Raw genomic sequence first — 15361 nt, 5'->3', positions numbered from 1 at the left:
AGTATCAAGGCAGAAAGAAATTTTCCTTGATTGCAGTCATTTTCTTTGATTTTGTACTGATTTTTTATATTAAATTCTACAATTATAAGTTCCTCCCAGGTATCTTCCGTCCCTCTTTTCTATTATTTAGTATAAGTAGCTTGAACTTATTAATTTGATAAAGATAATTCAGTTTGACTGCATGTTAGCAGTCATTAATAACTGATATTCTCTAACTTTTTTCAAATATTTTTATTGGATACAGCAAAAAAACTATAAGGTAATTGTATATTCCCTTGATGTTCATGATCATGACCTTCAATGTTTTAAATTTGTTTTGAAGCTGATGGAACTGATTTAGTTAATATTTTTCAGTTTAATTCTACTTTGAATAAAACAGCCTGAATGCATGAAATATTACATCGATTTTTTTTCAGATTTTTTTTTCTTGAAACACGAATTTCTGACACATGCAAGAAGAAAAAAAGACAAAATAAGCATTCAAATGAAAAAAATATAGATCGCAATTTAACTCGAAGGTTCGTGTACAGAATGAAGGAAAATGTCTCAATACATTTAATGCCTTTATTGAAATTTGAAAGTTTTATAAATGTTTCGTGGATTTTAATTTTCTGATCATATAGTTCTAGGGAGTGCAGCTTATGGTTCTGGTCCGTCCTGCTTCAAATATGAATATACAGTAACATTATTTTGGAGCTTATATTTATATATATACGTATATATCTGTTTATTATTATAAGAACATTCAATTTCATTTCAATGTGGAAATGTTTTACATAATCCCTGAGTGTACTGTTTTTTGTTTGTGAATGCCATGCTACCAAACAAAATTGAAGGCCCTTACTTGAATCATTAAATATTCATTATCTTAATCGATAACTTTGTAATAATTTAATAAATTAATAATATCTATATAAATATCAAATGATTTTAGAATGTACACACCTTTAACAGTCCTACATCTATCCTAAGAAATATCATCAACATGATTTTAACACTTTAGAAAGTTGAAATAAACATGTTCAACTGCATGTTCAGAAACATTGCATGTTTTATTCAGTTGTTAATCTTATGAATTGGTTGTAAATTATCACATCCTATGAATAATGAACCATAACAAATGAGTGATTAGATACACTACAAATGTGAGATTGGGCATCCTGCTTGTGCTATCAAAGATTTTAAAATGACAGAAATCATCAAAGAGATTGCACACTTACTTACAATATCGTCAACAATTTATATACTTGACAGACATAAAAACTTTCATTGTGTGACCCCCCCAGTAAAACAAAAAAATTGATGGCAACCCCCCCAGCTGTGTGATTTTTTTGGTAATGACCCCCCCTAAAATGCACCGACCCCCTCAGCTGATAAATAATGACTGTTCCCTTAGGAGAATATCCTTGTGCAGAAACGAGTTTCAAGGAGTTTTATTTCCTTAAAAACAGCTTTGGCGCATTTACAAATTTGCGCTGAATAAAATTGTGTAAATTTACGCTATTGTATTCAAGCTATTTTGCAATGGTTAAACTGTCCGATGTCTATAACATGTATAGGTGCCATTAAAAATATACCATTTGTCAGAAGTGGGATTCGAACCCACGCCTGGAGAACCAGACTGCGACCTGAACGCAGCGCCTTAGACCACTCGGCCATCCTGACAAGACATCGTAAGTGTCACTAATTTGTCTCTTTATATCTCAGCATCCCCCAAAAAATCTTTAAAGTCAAGCATAGGCAAGTGTTGGGTCAGATGAAGCTTTTATAGATAGAACTGTAGTAATGGCTTTGATTAAAAACAATTCTTGTTTGTCAATTAGGAGAATATCCTTGTGCAGAAACGAGTTTCAAGGAGTTTTATTTCCTTAAAAACAGCTTTGGCGCATTTACAAATTTGCGCTGAATAAAATTGTGTAAATTTACGCTATTGTATTCAAGCTATTTTGCAATGGTTAAACTGTCCGATGTCTATAACATGTATAGGTGCCATTAAAAATATACCATTTGTCAGAAGTGGGATTCGAACCCACGCCTGGAGAACCAGACTGTGACCTGAACGCAGCGCCTTAGACCACTCGGCCATCCTGACAAGACATCGTAAGTGTCACTAATTTGTCTCTTTATATCTCAGCATCCCCCAAAAAATCTTTAAAGTCAAGCATAGGCAAGTGTTGGGTCAGATGAAGCTTTTATAGATAGAACTGTAGTAATGGCTTTGATAAAAACAATTCTTGTTTGTCAATTAGGAGAATATCCTTGTGCAGAAACGAGTTTCAAGGAGTTTTATTTCCTTAAAAACAGCTTTGGCGCATTTACAAATTTGCGCTGAATAAAATTGTGTAAATTTACGCTATTGTATTCAAGCTATTTTGCAATGGTTAAACTGTCCGATGTCTATAACATGTATAGGTGCCATTAAAAATATACCATTTGTCAGAAGTGGGATTCGAACCCACGCCTGGAGAACCAGACTGCGACCTGAACGCAGCGCCTTAGACCACTCGGCCATCCTGACAAGACATCGTAAGTGTCACTAATTTGTCTCTTTATATCTCAGCATCCCCCAAAAAATCTTTAAAGTCAAGCATAGGCAAGTGTTGGGTCAGATGAAGCTTTTATAGATAGAACTGTAGTAATGGCTTTGATTAAAAACAATTCTTGTTTGTCAATTAGGAGAATATCCTTGTGCAGAAACGAGTTTCAAGGAGTTTTATTTCCTTAAAAACAGCTTTGGCGCATTTACAAATTTGCGCTGAATAAAATTGTGTAAATTTACGCTATTGTATTCAAGCTATTTTGCAATGGTTAAACTGTCCGATGTCTATAACATGTATAGGTGCCATTAAAAATATACCATTTGTCAGAAGTGGGATTCGAACCCACGCCTGGAGAACCAGACTGCGACCTGAACGCAGACCCTTAGACCACTCGGCCATCCTGACAAGACATCGTAAGTGTCACTAATTTGTCTCTTTATATCTCAGCATCCCCCAAAAAATCTTTAAAGTCAAGCATAGGCAAGTGTTGGGTCAGATGAAGCTTTTATAGATAGAATTGTAGTAATGGCTTTGATTAAAAACAATTCTTGTTTGTCAATTAGGAGAATATCCTTGTGCAGAAACGAGTTTCAAGGAGTTTTATTTCCTTAAAAACAGCTTTGGCGCATTTACAAATTTGCGCTGAATAAAATTGTGTAAATTTACGCTATTGTATTCAAGCTATTTTGCAATGGTTAAACTGTCCGATGTCTATAACATGTATAGGTGCCATTAAAAATATACCATTTGTCAGAAGTGGGATTCGAACCCACGCCTGGAGAACCAGACTGCGACCTGAACGCAGCGCCTTAGACCACTCGGCCATCCTGACAAGACATCGTAAGTGTCACTAATTTGTCTCTTTATATCTCAGCATCCCCCAAAAAATCTTTAAAGTCAAGCATAGGCAAGTGTTGGGTCAGATGAAGCTTTTATAGATAGAACTGTAGTAATGGCTTTGATAAAAACAATTCTTGTTTGTCAATTAGGAGAATATCCTTGTGCAGAAACGAGTTTCAAGGAGTTTTATTTCCTTAAAAACAGCTTTGGCGCATTTACAAATTTGCGCTGAATAAAATTGTGTAAATTTACGCTATTGTATTCAAGCTATTTTGCAATGGTTAAACTGTCCGATGTCTATAACATGTATAGGTGCCATTAAAAATATACCATTTGTCAGAAGTGGGATTCGAACCCACGCCTGGAGAACCAGACTGCGACCTGAACGCAGCGCCTTAGACCACTCGGCCATCCTGACAAGACATCGTAAGTGTCACTAATTTGTCTCTTTATATCTCAGCATCCCCCAAAAAATCTTTAAAGTCAAGCATAGGCAAGTGTTGGGTCAGATGAAGCTTTTATAGATAGAACTGTAGTAATGGCTTTGATAAAAACAATTCTTGTTTGTCAATTAGGAGAATATCCTTGTGCAGAAACGAGTTTCAAGGAGTTTTATTTCCTTAAAAACAGCTTTGGCGCATTTACAAATTTGCGCTGAATAAAATTGTGTAAATTTACGCTATTGTATTCAAGCTATTTTGCAATGGTTAAACTGTCCGATGTCTATAACATGTATAGGTGCCATTAAAAATATACCATTTGTCAGAAGTGGGATTCGAACCCACGCCTGGAGAACCAGACTGCGACCTGAACGCAGCGCCTTAGACCACTCGGCCATCCTGACAAGACATCGTAAGTGTCACTAATTTGTCTCTTTATATCTCAGCATCCCCCAAAAAATCTTTAAAGTCAAGCATAGGCAAGTGTTGGGTCAGATGAAGCTTTTATAGATAGAACTGTAGTAATGGCTTTGATTAAAAACAATTCTTGTTTGTCAATTAGGAGAATATCCTTGTGCAGAAACGAGTTTCAAGGAGTTTTATTTCCTTAAAAACAGCTTTGGCGCATTTACAAATTTGCGCTGAATAAAATTGTGTAAATTTACGCTATTGTATTCAAGCTATTTTGCAATGGTTAAACTGTCCGATGTCTATAACATGTATAGGTGCCATTAAAAATATACCATTTGTCAGAAGTGGGATTCGAACCCACGCCTGGAGAACCAGACTGCGACCTGAACGCAGCGCCTTAGACCACTCGGCCATCCTGACAAGACATCGTAAGTGTCACTAATTTGTCTCTTTATATCTCAGCATCCCCCAAAAAATCTTTAAAGTCAAGCATAGGCAAGTGTTGGGTCAGATGAAGCTTTTATAGATAGAACTGTAGTAATGGCTTTGATAAAAACAATTCTTGTTTGTCAATTAGGAGAATATCCTTGTGCAGAAACGAGTTTCAAGGAGTTTTATTTCCTTAAAAACAGCTTTGGCGCATTTACAAATTTGCGCTGAATAAAATTGTGTAAATTTACGCTATTGTATTCAAGCTATTTTGCAATGGTTAAACTGTCCGATGTCTATAACATGTATAGGTGCCATTAAAAATATACCATTTGTCAGAAGTGGGATTCGAACCCACGCCTGGAGAACCAGACTGCGACCTGAACGCAGCGCCTTAGACCACTCGGCCATCCTGACAAGACATCGTAAGTGTCACTAATTTGTCTCTTTATATCTCAGCATCCCCCAAAAAATCTTTAAAGTCAAGCATAGGCAAGTGTTGGGTCAGATGAAGCTTTTATAGATAGAACTGTAGTAATGGCTTTGATTAAAAACAATTCTTGTTTGTCAATTAGGAGAATATCCTTGTGCAGAAACGAGTTTCAAGGAGTTTTATTTCCTTAAAAACAGCTTTGGCGCATTTACAAATTTGCGCTGAATAAAATTGTGTAAATTTACGCTATTGTATTCAAGCTATTTTGCAATGGTTAAACTGTCCGATGTCTATAACATGTATAGGTGCCATTAAAAATATACCATTTGTCAGAAGTGGGATTCGAACCCACGCCTGGAGAACCAGACTGCGACCTGAACGCAGCGCCTTAGACCACTCGGCCATCCTGACAAGACATCGTAAGTGTCACTAATTTGTCTCTTTATATCTCAGCATCCCCCAAAAAATCTTTAAAGTCAAGCATAGGCAAGTGTTGGGTCAGATGAAGCTTTTATAGATAGAACTGTAGTAATGGCTTTGATAAAAACAATTCTTGTTTGTCAATTAGGAGAATATCCTTGTGCAGAAACGAGTTTCAAGGAGTTTTATTTCCTTAAAAACAGCTTTGGCGCATTTACAAATTTGCGCTGAATAAAATTGTGTAAATTTACGCTATTGTATTCAAGCTATTTTGCAATGGTTAAACTGTCCGATGTCTATAACATGTATAGGTGCCATTAAAAATATACCATTTGTCAGAAGTGGGATTCGAACCCACGCCTGGAGAACCAGACTGCGACCTGAACGCAGCGCCTTAGACCACTCGGCCATCCTGACAAGACATCGTAAGTGTCACTAATTTGTCTCTTTATATCTCAGCATCCCCCAAAAAATCTTTAAAGTCAAGCATAGGCAAGTGTTGGGTCAGATGAAGCTTTTATAGATAGAACTGTAGTAATGGCTTTGATTAAAAACAATTCTTGTTTGTCAATTAGGAGAATATCCTTGTGCAGAAACGAGTTTCAAGGAGTTTTATTTCCTTAAAAACAGCTTTGGCGCATTTACAAATTTGCGCTGAATAAAATTGTGTAAATTTACGCTATTGTATTCAAGCTATTTTGCAATGGTTAAACTGTCCGATGTCTATAACATGTATAGGTGCCATTAAAAATATACCATTTGTCAGAAGTGGGATTCGAACCCACGCCTGGAGAACCAGACTGCGACCTGAACGCAGCGCCTTAGACCACTCGGCCATCCTGACAAGACATCGTAAGTGTCACTAATTTGTCTCTTTATATCTCAGCATCCCCCAAAAAATCTTTAAAGTCAAGCATAGGCAAGTGTTGGGTCAGATGAAGCTTTTATAGATAGAACTGTAGTAATGGCTTTGATAAAAACAATTCTTGTTTGTCAATTAGGAGAATATCCTTGTGCAGAAACGAGTTTCAAGGAGTTTTATTTCCTTAAAAACAGCTTTGGCGCATTTACAAATTTGCGCTGAATAAAATTGTGTAAATTTACGCTATTGTATTCAAGCTATTTTGCAATGGTTAAACTGTCCGATGTCTATAACATGTATAGGTGCCATTAAAAATATACCATTTGTCAGAAGTGGGATTCGAACCCACGCCTGGAGAACCAGACTGCGACCTGAACGCAGCGCCTTAGACCACTCGGCCATCCTGACAAGACATCGTAAGTGTCACTAATTTGTCTCTTTATATCTCAGCATCCCCCAAAAAATCTTTAAAGTCAAGCATAGGCAAGTGTTGGGTCAGATGAAGCTTTTATAGATAGAACTGTAGTAATGGCTTTGATTAAAAACAATTCTTGTTTGTCAATTAGGAGAATATCCTTGTGCAGAAACGAGTTTCAAGGAGTTTTATTTCCTTAAAAACAGCTTTGGCGCATTTACAAATTTGCGCTGAATAAAATTGTGTAAATTTACGCTATTGTATTCAAGCTATTTTGCAATGGTTAAACTGTCCGATGTCTATAACATGTATAGGTGCCATTAAAAATATACCATTTGTCAGAAGTGGGATTCGAACCCACGCCTGGAGAACCAGACTGCGACCTGAACGCAGCGCCTTAGACCACTCGGCCATCCTGACAAGACATCGTAAGTGTTACTAATTTGTCTCTTTATATCTCAGCATCCCCCAAAAAATCTTTAAAGTCAAGCATAGGCAAGTGTTGGGTCAGATGAAGCTTTTATAGATAGAACTGTAGTAATGGCTTTGATAAAAACAATTCTTGTTTGTCAATTAGGAGAATATCCTTGTGCAGAAACGAGTTTCAAGGAGTTTTATTTCCTTAAAAACAGCTTTGGCGCATTTACAAATTTGCGCTGAATAAAATTGTGTAAATTTACGCTATTGTATTCAAGCTATTTTGCAATGGTTAAACTGTCCGATGTCTATAACATGTATAGGTGCCATTAAAAATATACCATTTGTCAGAAGTGGGATTCGAACCCACGCCTGGAGAACCAGACTGCGACCTGAACGCAGCGCCTTAGACCACTCGGCCATCCTGACAAGACATCGTAAGTGTCACTAATTTGTCTCTTTATATCTCAGCATCCCCCAAAAAATCTTTAAAGTCAAGCATAGGCAAGTGTTGGGTCAGATGAAGCTTTTATAGATAGAACTGTAGTAATGGCTTTGATTAAAAACAATTCTTGTTTGTCAATTAGGAGAATATCCTTGTGCAGAAACGAGTTTCAAGGAGTTTTATTTCCTTAAAAACAGCTTTGGCGCATTTACAAATTTGCGCTGAATAAAATTGTGTAAATTTACGCTATTGTATTCAAGCTATTTTGCAATGGTTAAACTGTCCGATGTCTATAACATGTATAGGTGCCATTAAAAATATACCATTTGTCAGAAGTGGGATTCGAACCCACGCCTGGAGAACCAGACTGCGACCTGAACGCAGCGCCTTAGACCACTCGGCCATCCTGACAAGACATCGTAAGTGTCACTAATTTGTCTCTTTATATCTCAGCATCCCCCAAAAAATCTTTAAAGTCAAGCATAGGCAAGTGTTGGGTCAGATGAAGCTTTTATAGATAGAACTGTAGTAATGGCTTTGATAAAAACAATTCTTGTTTGTCAATTAGGAGAATATCCTTGTGCAGAAACGAGTTTCAAGGAGTTTTATTTCCTTAAAAACAGCTTTGGCGCATTTACAAATTTGCGCTGAATAAAATTGTGTAAATTTACGCTATTGTATTCAAGCTATTTTGCAATGGTTAAACTGTCCGATGTCTATAACATGTATAGGTGCCATTAAAAATATACCATTTGTCAGAAGTGGGATTCGAACCCACGCCTGGAGAACCAGACTGCGACCTGAACGCAGCGCCTTAGACCACTCGGCCATCCTGACAAGACATCGTAAGTGTCACTAATTTGTCTCTTTATATCTCAGCATCCCCCAAAAAATCTTTAAAGTCAAGCATAGGCAAGTGTTGGGTCAGATGAAGCTTTTATAGATAGAACTGTAGTAATGGCTTTGATTAAAAACAATTCTTGTTTGTCAATTAGGAGAATATCCTTGTGCAGAAACGAGTTTCAAGGAGTTTTATTTCCTTAAAAACAGCTTTGGCGCATTTACAAATTTGCGCTGAATAAAATTGTGTAAATTTACGCTATTGTATTCAAGCTATTTTGCAATGGTTAAACTGTCCGATGTCTATAACATGTATAGGTGCCATTAAAAATATACCATTTGTCAGAAGTGGGATTCGAACCCACGCCTGGAGAACCAGACTGCGACCTGAACGCAGCGCCTTAGACCACTCGGCCATCCTGACAAGACATCGTAAGTGTCACTAATTTGTCTCTTTATATCTCAGCATCCCCCAAAAAATCTTTAAAGTCAAGCATAGGCAAGTGTTGGGTCAGATGAAGCTTTTATAGATAGAACTGTAGTAATGGCTTTGATAAAAACAATTCTTGTTTGTCAATTAGGAGAATATCCTTGTGCAGAAACGAGTTTCAAGGAGTTTTATTTCCTTAAAAACAGCTTTGGCGCATTTACAAATTTGCGCTGAATAAAATTGTGTAAATTTACGCTATTGTATTCAAGCTATTTTGCAATGGTTAAACTGTCCGATGTCTATAACATGTATAGGTGCCATTAAAAATATACCATTTGTCAGAAGTGGGATTCGAACCCACGCCTGGAGAACCAGACTGCGACCTGAACGCAGCGCCTTAGACCACTCGGCCATCCTGACAAGACATCGTAAGTGTCACTAATTTGTCTCTTTATATCTCAGCATCCCCCAAAAAATCTTTAAAGTCAAGCATAGGCAAGTGTTGGGTCAGATGAAGCTTTTATAGATAGAACTGTAGTAATGGCTTTGATTAAAAACAATTCTTGTTTGTCAATTAGGAGAATATCCTTGTGCAGAAACGAGTTTCAAGGAGTTTTATTTCCTTAAAAACAGCTTTGGCGCATTTACAAATTTGCGCTGAATAAAATTGTGTAAATTTACGCTATTGTATTCAAGCTATTTTGCAATGGTTAAACTGTCCGATGTCTATAACATGTATAGGTGCCATTAAAAATATACCATTTGTCAGAAGTGGGATTCGAACCCACGCCTGGAGAACCAGACTGCGACCTGAACGCAGCGCCTTAGACCACTCGGCCATCCTGACAAGACATCGTAAGTGTCACTAATTTGTCTCTTTATATCTCAGCATCCCCCAAAAAATCTTTAAAGTCAAGCATAGGCAAGTGTTGGGTCAGATGAAGCTTTTATAGATAGAACTGTAGTAATGGCTTTGATAAAAACAATTCTTGTTTGTCAATTAGGAGAATATCCTTGTGCAGAAACGAGTTTCAAGGAGTTTTATTTCCTTAAAAACAGCTTTGGCGCATTTACAAATTTGCGCTGAATAAAATTGTGTAAATTTACGCTATTGTATTCAAGCTATTTTGCAATGGTTAAACTGTCCGATGTCTATAACATGTATAGGTGCCATTAAAAATATACCATTTGTCAGAAGTGGGATTCGAACCCACGCCTGGAGAACCAGACTGCGACCTGAACGCAGCGCCTTAGACCACTCGGCCATCCTGACAAGACATCGTAAGTGTCACTAATTTGTCTCTTTATATCTCAGCATCCCCCAAAAAATCTTTAAAGTCAAGCATAGGCAAGTGTTGGGTCAGATGAAGCTTTTATAGATAGAACTGTAGTAATGGCTTTGATTAAAAACAATTCTTGTTTGTCAATTAGGAGAATATCCTTGTGCAGAAACGAGTTTCAAGGAGTTTTATTTCCTTAAAAACAGCTTTGGCGCATTTACAAATTTGCGCTGAATAAAATTGTGTAAATTTACGCTATTGTATTCAAGCTATTTTGCAATGGTTAAACTGTCCGATGTCTATAACATGTATAGGTGCCATTAAAAATATACCATTTGTCAGAAGTGGGATTCGAACCCACGCCTGGAGAACCAGACTGCGACCTGAACGCAGCGCCTTAGACCACTCGGCCATCCTGACAAGACATCGTAAGTGTCACTAATTTGTCTCTTTATATCTCAGCATCCCCCAAAAAATCTTTAAAGTCAAGCATAGGCAAGTGTTGGGTCAGATGAAGCTTTTATAGATAGAACTGTAGTAATGGCTTTGATAAAAACAATTCTTGTTTGTCAATTAGGAGAATATCCTTGTGCAGAAACGAGTTTCAAGGAGTTTTATTTCCTTAAAAACAGCTTTGGCGCATTTACAAATTTGCGCTGAATAAAATTGTGTAAATTTACGCTATTGTATTCAAGCTATTTTGCAATGGTTAAACTGTCCGATGTCTATAACATGTATAGGTGCCATTAAAAATATACCATTTGTCAGAAGTGGGATTCGAACCCACGCCTGGAGAACCAGACTGCGACCTGAACGCAGCGCCTTAGACCACTCGGCCATCCTGACAAGACATCGTAAGTGTCACTAATTTGTCTCTTTATATCTCAGCATCCCCCAAAAAATCTTTAAAGTCAAGCATAGGCAAGTGTTGGGTCAGATGAAGCTTTTATAGATAGAACTGTAGTAATGGCTTTGATTAAAAACAATTCTTGTTTGTCAATTAGGAGAATATCCTTGTGCAGAAACGAGTTTCAAGGAGTTTTATTTCCTTAAAAACAGCTTTGGCGCATTTACAAATTTGCGCTGAATAAAATTGTGTAAATTTACGCTATTGTATTCAAGCTATTTTGCAATGGTTAAACTGTCCGATGTCTATAACATGTATAGGTGCCATTAAAAATATACCATTTGTCAGAAGTGGGATTCGAACCCACGCCTGGAGAACCAGACTGCGACCTGAACGCAGCGCCTTAGACCACTCGGCCATCCTGACAAGACATCGTAAGTGTCACTAATTTGTCTCTTTATATCTCAGCATCCCCCAAAAAATCTTTAAAGTCAAGCATAGGCAAGTGTTGGGTCAGATGAAGCTTTTATAGATAGAACTGTAGTAATGGCTTTGATAAAAACAATTCTTGTTTGTCAATTAGGAGAATATCCTTGTGCAGAAACGAGTTTCAAGGAGTTTTATTTCCTTAAAAACAGCTTTGGCGCATTTACAAATTTGCGCTGAATAAAATTGTGTAAATTTACGCTATTGTATTCAAGCTATTTTGCAATGGTTAAACTGTCCGATGTCTATAACATGTATAGGTGCCATTAAAAATATACCATTTGTCAGAAGTGGGATTCGAACCCACGCCTGGAGAACCAGACTGCGACCTGAACGCAGCGCCTTAGACCACTCGGCCATCCTGACAAGACATCGTAAGTGTCACTAATTTGTCTCTTTATATCTCAGCATCCCCCAAAAAATCTTTAAAGTCAAGCATAGGCAAGTGTTGGGTCAGATGAAGCTTTTATAGATAGAACTGTAGTAATGGCTTTGATTAAAAACAATTCTTGTTTGTCAATTAGGAGAATATCCTTGTGCAGAAACGAGTTTCAAGGAGTTTTATTTCCTTAAAAACAGCTTTGGCGCATTTACAAATTTGCGCTGAATAAAATTGTGTAAATTTACGCTATTGTATTCAAGCTATTTTGCAATGGTTAAACTGTCCGATGTCTATAACATGTATAGGTGCCATTAAAAATATACCATTTGTCAGAAGTGGGATTCGAACCCACGCCTGGAGAACCAGACTGCGACCTGAACGCAGCGCCTTAGACCACTCGGCCATCCTGACAAGACATCGTAAGTGTCACTAATTTGTCTCTTTATATCTCAGCATCCCCCAAAAAATCTTTAAAGTCAAGCATAGGCAAGTGTTGGGTCAGATGAAGCTTTTATAGATAGAACTGTAGTAATGGCTTTGATAAAAACAATTCTTGTTTGTCAATTAGGAGAATATCCTTGTGCAGAAACGAGTTTCAAGGAGTTTTATTTCCTTAAAAACAGCTTTGGCGCATTTACAAATTTGCGCTGAATAAAATTGTGTAAATTTACGCTATTGTATTCAAGCTATTTTGCAATGGTTAAACTGTCCGATGTCTATAACATGTATAGGTGCCATTAAAAATATACCATTTGTCAGAAGTGGGATTCGAACCCACGCCTGGAGAACCAGACTGCGACCTGAACGCAGCGCCTTAGACCACTCGGCCATCCTGACAAGACATCGTAAGTGTCACTAATTTGTCTCTTTATATCTCAGCATCCCCCAAAAAATCTTTAAAGTCAAGCATAGGCAAGTGTTGGGTCAGATGAAGCTTTTATAGATAGAACTGTAGTAATGGCTTTGATTAAAAACAATTCTTGTTTGTCAATTAGGAGAATATCCTTGTGCAGAAACGAGTTTCAAGGAGTTTTATTTCCTTAAAAACAGCTTTGGCGCATTTACAAATTTGCGCTGAATAAAATTGTGTAAATTTACGCTATTGTATTCAAGCTATTTTGCAATGGTTAAACTGTCCGATGTCTATAACATGTATAGGTGCCATTAAAAATATACCATTTGTCAGAAGTGGGATTCGAACCCACGCCTGGAGAACCAGACTGCGACCTGAACGCAGCGCCTTAGACCACTCGGCCATCCTGACAAGACATCGTAAGTGTCACTAATTTGTCTCTTTATATCTCAGCATCCCCCAAAAAATCTTTAAAGTCAAGCATAGGCAAGTGTTGGGTCAGATGAAGCTTTTATAGATAGAACTGTAGTAATGGCTTTGATAAAAACAATTCTTGTTTGTCAATTAGGAGAATATCCTTGTGCAGAAACGAGTTTCAAGGAGTTTTATTTCCTTAAAAACAGCTTTGGCGCATTTACAAATTTGCGCTGAATAAAATTGTGTAAATTTACGCTATTGTATTCAAGCTATTTTGCAATGGTTAAACTGTCCGATGTCTATAACATGTATAGGTGCCATTAAAAATATACCATTTGTCAGAAGTGGGATTCGAACCCACGCCTGGAGAACCAGACTGCGACCTGAACGCAGCGCCTTAGACCACTCGGCCATCCTGACAAGACATCGTAAGTGTCACTAATTTGTCTCTTTATATCTCAGCATCCCCCAAAAAATCTTTAAAGTCAAGCATAGGCAAGTGTTGGGTCAGATGAAGCTTTTATAGATAGAACTGTAGTAATGGCTTTGATAAAAACAATTCTTGTTTGTCAATTAGGAGAATATCCTTGTGCAGAAACGAGTTTCAAGGAGTTTTATTTCCTTAAAAACAGCTTTGGCGCATTTACAAATTTGCGCTGAATAAAATTGTGTAAATTTACGCTATTGTATTCAAGCTATTTTGCAATGGTTAAACTGTCCGATGTCTATAACATGTATAGGTGCCATTAAAAATATACCATTTGTCAGAAGTGGGATTCGAACCCACGCCTGGAGAACCAGACTGCGACCTGAACGCAGCGCCTTAGACCACTCGGCCATCCTGACAAGACATCGTAAGTGTCACTAATTTGTCTCTTTATATCTCAGCATCCCCCAAAAAATCTTTAAAGTCAAGCATAGGCAAGTGTTGGGTCAGATGAAGCTTTTATAGATAGAACTGTAGTAATGGCTTTGATTAAAAACAATTCTTGTTTGTCAATTAGGAGAATATCCTTGTGCAGAAACGAGTTTCAAGGAGTTTTATTTCCTTAAAAACAGCTTTGGCGCATTTACAAATTTGCGCTGAATAAAATTGTGTAAATTTACGCTATTGTATTCAAGCTATTTTGCAATGGTTAAACTGTCCGATGTCTATAACATGTATAGGTGCCATTAAAAATATACCATTTGTCAGAAGTGGGATTCGAACCCACGCCTGGAGAACCAGACTGCGACCTGAACGCAGCGCCTTAGACCACTCGGCCATCCTGACAAGACATCGTAAGTGTCACTAATTTGTCTCTTTATATCTCAGCATCCCCCAAAAAATCTTTAAAGTCAAGCATAGGCAAGTGTTGGGTCAGATGAAGCTTTTATAGATAGAACTGTAGTAATGGCTTTGATAAAAACAATTCTTGTTTGTCAATTAGGAGAATATCCTTGTGCAGAAACGAGTTTCAAGGAGTTTTATTTCCTTAAAAACAGCTTTGGCGCATTTACAAATTTGCGCTGAATAAAATTGTGTAAATTTACGCTATTGTATTCAAGCTATTTTGCAATGGTTAAACTGTCCGATGTCTATAACATGTATAGGTGCCATTAAAAATATACCATTTGTCAGAAGTGGGATTCGAACCCACGCCTGGAGAACCAGACTGCGACCTGAACGCAGCGCCTTAGACCACTCGGCCATCCTGACAAGACATCGTAAGTGTCACTAATTTGTCTCTTTATATCTCAGCATCCCCCAAAAAATCTTTAAAGTCAAGCATAGGCAAGTGTTGGGTCAGATGAAGCTTTTATAGATAGAACTGTAGTAATGGCTTTGATAAAAACAATTCTTGTTTGTCAATTAGGAGAATATCCTTGTGCAGAAACGAGTTTCAAGGAGTTTTATTTCCTTAAAAACAGCTTTGGCGCATTTACAAATTTGCGCTGAATAAAATTGTGTAAATTTACGCTATTGTATTCAAGCTATTTTGCAATGGTTAAACTGTCCGATGTCTATAACATGTATAGGTGCCATTAAAAATATACCATTTGTCAGAAGTGGGATTCGAACCCACGCCTGGAGAACCAGACTGCGACCTGAACGCAGCGCCTTAGACCACTCGGCCATCCTGACAAGACATCGTAAGTGTCACTAATTTGTCTCTTTATATCTCAGCATCCCC

The 15361-nt window shown here is 37.4% G+C and overlaps 33 non-coding genes across 33 annotated transcripts; all 33 read right to left on the bottom strand.

Moving 5' to 3' along the window:
- Positions 1–1581: 1581 nt before the first annotated feature.
- Positions 1582–1665, bottom strand: Trnal-cag (transfer RNA leucine (anticodon CAG)). Its single transcript has one exon. It is a non-coding gene; the product is annotated as a tRNA-Leu (tRNA).
- A 343-nt stretch (positions 1666–2008) lies between these two features.
- Positions 2009–2092, bottom strand: Trnal-cag (transfer RNA leucine (anticodon CAG)). Its single transcript has one exon. It is a non-coding gene; the product is annotated as a tRNA-Leu (tRNA).
- A 342-nt stretch (positions 2093–2434) lies between these two features.
- On the bottom strand, positions 2435–2518 carry Trnal-cag (transfer RNA leucine (anticodon CAG)). Its single transcript has one exon. It is a non-coding gene; the product is annotated as a tRNA-Leu (tRNA).
- A 343-nt stretch (positions 2519–2861) lies between these two features.
- On the bottom strand, positions 2862–2945 carry Trnal-cag (transfer RNA leucine (anticodon CAG)). The gene has a single exon. It is a non-coding gene; the product is annotated as a tRNA-Leu (tRNA).
- Positions 2946–3288: 343 nt separating this feature from the next.
- Positions 3289–3372, bottom strand: Trnal-cag (transfer RNA leucine (anticodon CAG)). The gene has a single exon. It is a non-coding gene; the product is annotated as a tRNA-Leu (tRNA).
- A 342-nt stretch (positions 3373–3714) lies between these two features.
- On the bottom strand, positions 3715–3798 carry Trnal-cag (transfer RNA leucine (anticodon CAG)). Its single transcript has one exon. It is a non-coding gene; the product is annotated as a tRNA-Leu (tRNA).
- Positions 3799–4140: 342 nt separating this feature from the next.
- Positions 4141–4224, bottom strand: Trnal-cag (transfer RNA leucine (anticodon CAG)). Its single transcript has one exon. It is a non-coding gene; the product is annotated as a tRNA-Leu (tRNA).
- Positions 4225–4567: 343 nt separating this feature from the next.
- Trnal-cag (transfer RNA leucine (anticodon CAG)) lies at positions 4568–4651 on the bottom strand. The gene has a single exon. It is a non-coding gene; the product is annotated as a tRNA-Leu (tRNA).
- A 342-nt stretch (positions 4652–4993) lies between these two features.
- Trnal-cag (transfer RNA leucine (anticodon CAG)) lies at positions 4994–5077 on the bottom strand. The gene has a single exon. It is a non-coding gene; the product is annotated as a tRNA-Leu (tRNA).
- A 343-nt stretch (positions 5078–5420) lies between these two features.
- Positions 5421–5504, bottom strand: Trnal-cag (transfer RNA leucine (anticodon CAG)). Its single transcript has one exon. It is a non-coding gene; the product is annotated as a tRNA-Leu (tRNA).
- A 342-nt stretch (positions 5505–5846) lies between these two features.
- Positions 5847–5930, bottom strand: Trnal-cag (transfer RNA leucine (anticodon CAG)). Its single transcript has one exon. It is a non-coding gene; the product is annotated as a tRNA-Leu (tRNA).
- Positions 5931–6273: 343 nt separating this feature from the next.
- On the bottom strand, positions 6274–6357 carry Trnal-cag (transfer RNA leucine (anticodon CAG)). Its single transcript has one exon. It is a non-coding gene; the product is annotated as a tRNA-Leu (tRNA).
- A 342-nt stretch (positions 6358–6699) lies between these two features.
- On the bottom strand, positions 6700–6783 carry Trnal-cag (transfer RNA leucine (anticodon CAG)). Its single transcript has one exon. It is a non-coding gene; the product is annotated as a tRNA-Leu (tRNA).
- A 343-nt stretch (positions 6784–7126) lies between these two features.
- On the bottom strand, positions 7127–7210 carry Trnal-cag (transfer RNA leucine (anticodon CAG)). The gene has a single exon. It is a non-coding gene; the product is annotated as a tRNA-Leu (tRNA).
- A 342-nt stretch (positions 7211–7552) lies between these two features.
- Positions 7553–7636, bottom strand: Trnal-cag (transfer RNA leucine (anticodon CAG)). The gene has a single exon. It is a non-coding gene; the product is annotated as a tRNA-Leu (tRNA).
- A 343-nt stretch (positions 7637–7979) lies between these two features.
- Trnal-cag (transfer RNA leucine (anticodon CAG)) lies at positions 7980–8063 on the bottom strand. The gene has a single exon. It is a non-coding gene; the product is annotated as a tRNA-Leu (tRNA).
- Positions 8064–8405: 342 nt separating this feature from the next.
- Positions 8406–8489, bottom strand: Trnal-cag (transfer RNA leucine (anticodon CAG)). Its single transcript has one exon. It is a non-coding gene; the product is annotated as a tRNA-Leu (tRNA).
- A 343-nt stretch (positions 8490–8832) lies between these two features.
- Positions 8833–8916, bottom strand: Trnal-cag (transfer RNA leucine (anticodon CAG)). Its single transcript has one exon. It is a non-coding gene; the product is annotated as a tRNA-Leu (tRNA).
- A 342-nt stretch (positions 8917–9258) lies between these two features.
- Trnal-cag (transfer RNA leucine (anticodon CAG)) lies at positions 9259–9342 on the bottom strand. The gene has a single exon. It is a non-coding gene; the product is annotated as a tRNA-Leu (tRNA).
- Positions 9343–9685: 343 nt separating this feature from the next.
- On the bottom strand, positions 9686–9769 carry Trnal-cag (transfer RNA leucine (anticodon CAG)). Its single transcript has one exon. It is a non-coding gene; the product is annotated as a tRNA-Leu (tRNA).
- Positions 9770–10111: 342 nt separating this feature from the next.
- Positions 10112–10195, bottom strand: Trnal-cag (transfer RNA leucine (anticodon CAG)). The gene has a single exon. It is a non-coding gene; the product is annotated as a tRNA-Leu (tRNA).
- Positions 10196–10538: 343 nt separating this feature from the next.
- Trnal-cag (transfer RNA leucine (anticodon CAG)) lies at positions 10539–10622 on the bottom strand. The gene has a single exon. It is a non-coding gene; the product is annotated as a tRNA-Leu (tRNA).
- A 342-nt stretch (positions 10623–10964) lies between these two features.
- Trnal-cag (transfer RNA leucine (anticodon CAG)) lies at positions 10965–11048 on the bottom strand. Its single transcript has one exon. It is a non-coding gene; the product is annotated as a tRNA-Leu (tRNA).
- A 343-nt stretch (positions 11049–11391) lies between these two features.
- On the bottom strand, positions 11392–11475 carry Trnal-cag (transfer RNA leucine (anticodon CAG)). The gene has a single exon. It is a non-coding gene; the product is annotated as a tRNA-Leu (tRNA).
- Positions 11476–11817: 342 nt separating this feature from the next.
- On the bottom strand, positions 11818–11901 carry Trnal-cag (transfer RNA leucine (anticodon CAG)). The gene has a single exon. It is a non-coding gene; the product is annotated as a tRNA-Leu (tRNA).
- Positions 11902–12244: 343 nt separating this feature from the next.
- Trnal-cag (transfer RNA leucine (anticodon CAG)) lies at positions 12245–12328 on the bottom strand. The gene has a single exon. It is a non-coding gene; the product is annotated as a tRNA-Leu (tRNA).
- Positions 12329–12670: 342 nt separating this feature from the next.
- Trnal-cag (transfer RNA leucine (anticodon CAG)) lies at positions 12671–12754 on the bottom strand. Its single transcript has one exon. It is a non-coding gene; the product is annotated as a tRNA-Leu (tRNA).
- Positions 12755–13097: 343 nt separating this feature from the next.
- Trnal-cag (transfer RNA leucine (anticodon CAG)) lies at positions 13098–13181 on the bottom strand. Its single transcript has one exon. It is a non-coding gene; the product is annotated as a tRNA-Leu (tRNA).
- Positions 13182–13523: 342 nt separating this feature from the next.
- Positions 13524–13607, bottom strand: Trnal-cag (transfer RNA leucine (anticodon CAG)). Its single transcript has one exon. It is a non-coding gene; the product is annotated as a tRNA-Leu (tRNA).
- A 342-nt stretch (positions 13608–13949) lies between these two features.
- On the bottom strand, positions 13950–14033 carry Trnal-cag (transfer RNA leucine (anticodon CAG)). Its single transcript has one exon. It is a non-coding gene; the product is annotated as a tRNA-Leu (tRNA).
- Positions 14034–14376: 343 nt separating this feature from the next.
- On the bottom strand, positions 14377–14460 carry Trnal-cag (transfer RNA leucine (anticodon CAG)). Its single transcript has one exon. It is a non-coding gene; the product is annotated as a tRNA-Leu (tRNA).
- Positions 14461–14802: 342 nt separating this feature from the next.
- Trnal-cag (transfer RNA leucine (anticodon CAG)) lies at positions 14803–14886 on the bottom strand. Its single transcript has one exon. It is a non-coding gene; the product is annotated as a tRNA-Leu (tRNA).
- A 342-nt stretch (positions 14887–15228) lies between these two features.
- Trnal-cag (transfer RNA leucine (anticodon CAG)) lies at positions 15229–15312 on the bottom strand. The gene has a single exon. It is a non-coding gene; the product is annotated as a tRNA-Leu (tRNA).
- Between the last annotated feature and the right edge of the window lie 49 nt (positions 15313–15361).

This window comes from Mytilus trossulus, unplaced genomic scaffold (genome assembly GCF_036588685.1).
Source record: "Mytilus trossulus isolate FHL-02 unplaced genomic scaffold, PNRI_Mtr1.1.1.hap1 h1tg000431l__unscaffolded, whole genome shotgun sequence".
NCBI lineage: Eukaryota > Metazoa > Mollusca > Bivalvia > Mytilida > Mytilidae > Mytilus > Mytilus trossulus.
This window is presented reverse-complemented; position numbering and strand designations above follow the sequence as displayed.